Below are 3,459 nucleotides of genomic sequence, written 5' to 3'. Positions count from 1 at the left end.
CCAGAAAAGGCAAAGCTATAAAGACAGAAAGTAGGTTAGTACTCACCCAGGGTGGGGAGCAGGGCAACAGGGAGAAATAATAATAAGTGTATATAAAAGAATGTTCTACATCCTACTTTGGTGAGTAGGGTCTGGGGTTTAAAAGCTTGTCAGTGGCTATCTAATTTTTTATTCATCTGGAACAAAAGAGATGAAGGAAACAAAGACTCAAAGAAAAAACTAGTCCACCAGGGCTAACAGCCCGCATAAACCACAGTTTCATCTAGCCCGAGTCCTGAAGAACTAGATGGTGCCCAGCAACGACCACCGACTGTCCTGAGCAGACACAATAGAAGGTCTGGGATAGGAAGGGAGAAAAATGTAGAACAAACCTCAAATTCCTGAAAAAGGCCAGACTTACCGGACTGATAAAGGCTAGAGGAACCCTTGAGGCTATCACCCTAAGACACCCTTTGAACTTGGAACTGAAGCCACTACCAGTGGTCACCTTTCATCCGAATAATGGATTAGTTATAAAATAAACAATACCACCCGTGAATACTGTGCTCCCTTAAGTAATCAACTATATGAGACCAAGTGGTCAACATTTACCTTAAAACAAAGGTGAGAAGCTAAGGAGGGGCAGGGAAGCTAGATTAATGGTAGCAGAACAAAAAGAATGGAAATAATGAGGATATTAACACATTATGAAAAATTAACCAATGTCATGGAACAAGTTCATATAGAAATGGAAGAGAGGAAAAAGTAAAAACGTCTTGAGATTAGAAATTAGGATCTAGATCCTTCCTTTTGAAGTCCAATTTTATTAGCTCGTGTCTGACCACATAGGTGGCTGTAGAAATCCCAGTAGAAACCAGGTAGCTAAAATGACAATGGGATAGGGGATCTTTGAGAAAGAATTTACCATAAGGAAGGAACACTTCAAACTAATGATGCAGTCCTTTCTGCAGGATCTGAATCATTGGAGGCAGATGTTGACTTGGGACACAGTGTGCAGTTGAGGCAGGAATTTCTCCTTACCCAGATACCGTGCAATGCGTTGAAGAAAAATGTCTTCATGTGATGAATTGGAAAAGCTGTGCTGAAAAGGCCACTTCTAAGTGTGACATTGGAGAAAGCTGCCTGGAAGAAAGACTGAACTCCAGTCACGCTGGCAGAGACCTGTATCAGTAGCCATGGAAATGGAGAGCAGGACACCAGAACTAACAGAAATGTGCCTTAGAATATAAGCTCCTTGAAGGCTAGTATTTTTTTTCTATTATGGTGTCTACTGTATTCTTGATCCTTAGAACATTGCCTGATATGCGGGAAACCAAACCAAAACCAAGCCCATTTCCCTCAAGTCCATTCCGACTCACAGTAATAGCGACTCTGTAAGACAGAGTAGAACTGCCCCATAGGGTTTCCAAGGAGCGGCTGGTGAAGTCAACCTGCCAACCTTTTGGTTAGTGTCTTAGTTATCCAGTGCTGCTATAACAGAAATAACACAAGTGAATGGCTTTAACAAAGAGAAATTTATATTCTCACAGTCTAGGAGGCTAGAAGTCCGAATTCAGGGCACCAGGTCCAGTGGAAGTCTTTCTTTCTCTCTTAGCTCTGGAGGAAGGTTTTTGTCATCAATCTTCCCTTGGTCTCGGAGCTTCTCACCACAGGAACCTCAAGTCCAAAGCACTTGCTCTGCTCCCGGCACTGGTTTCTTGCTGGTATGAGGTCCCCACGTTTCTCTGCTCAATTCTCTCTTTCATATCTCAAAAGAGACCATCTTAAAATACAAGCTAATCTTGTAGATTGAGTCCTGCCCCATTAACATAACTGCCGATAATCTCATCTCCTTAACATCATAGAGACAGGATTTATAACACATAGGAAAATCATATCACATGACAAAATGGCGGACTATCACCCAATACTGGGAATCATGGCCTAGCCAAGTTGACACATATTTTGGGGCACACAATTCAATCCATGACAGTTAGCAACCGTGTTCTTAACCTCTGCACCACAAACTCAAAACAAAACCCATTGCCATCAAGTTGATTCCAATTCATAGTGACCATATAGGACACAGTAGAGCTGCCTGATAGCGTTTCCAAGGAGCGCCTGGTGGATACAAAGTGCCAACCTTTTGGTTAGCAGCTGTACCTCTTCACCACTATGCCACCAATGTTTCCGCTGTACCACCAGGGCTCCTGGTATGTGTAAAGCCAAAAACCAAGCCTGTTGCCATCGAGTTGATTCCGACTCATAGCGACCCTACAGGACAGAGTAGAACTGCCCCATACATTTTCCAAGGAGCGCCTGGTGCATTCGAACTGCCAACCTTTTGGTTAGCAGCCATAGCTCTCAACTACTATGCTACCAGGGTTTCCCCTGGTATGTGTAGGCACCCAGTAAATATTTGTGGAATGATGGACAAATAGAAGAATGAAATGTATGAGTGAGAGCCCAGCCAGGCCTGTGGTCCTGTCTGGGTTTCAATACCACACCAGCTCCCTGGCAGGAAGGCAGAAGTTCTGGGCACCACAGGGAAGGACACGTGATACCTGGAAGTCAGTGATCAATGAGTCGAATGCTATTTATAGGAAAGAGAAAACTTCTCTCTAAATCATTCTAGAAAGTTAAATGTGAGGGTGCTCTGTCATCCCACTGATGACCAGGAGTGAGTTAACTAACTCAGCTGGCTCACATGAGACCCTTCCTCCCTGCTATATATGTGCCCTCCTGAAGCTGTGTCTCTTGTCCAAGAAAGTGACCTTTCAACATGGAGGGGGTTCTGGACAGGCAATATGCCCAATTTCAGAAACAATCACTTTGTATAGTCTAGAAATACACTTGTAATCTTGCTTAGATTTTTGTGTTTTTCGAGGGGAGGGAAGGGAAACGGGGGTATGTCAGGAATGTTCTTTAAAATAATTGTGTCATATTAATTGGCTCATATTTAGAATCTAATTGTTAGGCTGTAGGTGAGTATGTTATTTTTCTTGAAAAATGATTCAAATACAAAAAGTCTAATAAAATCCATTTATTACATATTTCCCTTTTCTGAACCAAATACATGTCCAAGAATGTCGTTATAAAATAATGTGTTATTGCCTGAAAAAAAGGGAAACTTCATGATTGAAAAGGAGTACAATGCAATCCAGATGGAGCAGCTGAAACAAGTAGTCAATAAAATACTTTATTAATGACAAAAAGAGTTGCCTCCAGCTACTGGTGTTCTGGTTACATAATACCTAAAGAAATTTTTAAGAAATCTAGTTCATGCGAAATACTCAAGCATGAAATGCCCTATGTGTGAAGACAGCAGTAACCATGTAATAGGACCAGAAGAGCAGTGGTCCTGTCCAAATATGCCCATACTCTGATTATTAGGATTATTTATATTCCTAGATGCTAGAGCTCCAGATAGCACTGAAACTCAGCCAGTAGAAACTTTCCAGTTACCTGTGTCATACACTC

The sequence above is a fragment of the Elephas maximus genome, chromosome 5, assembly GCF_024166365.1.
Source record: "Elephas maximus indicus isolate mEleMax1 chromosome 5, mEleMax1 primary haplotype, whole genome shotgun sequence".
Classification (NCBI taxonomy): Eukaryota; Metazoa; Chordata; class Mammalia; order Proboscidea; family Elephantidae; genus Elephas; species Elephas maximus.
The sequence above is the reverse complement of the archived record's forward strand: the minus strand, read 5'-3'. Positions refer to the sequence as shown.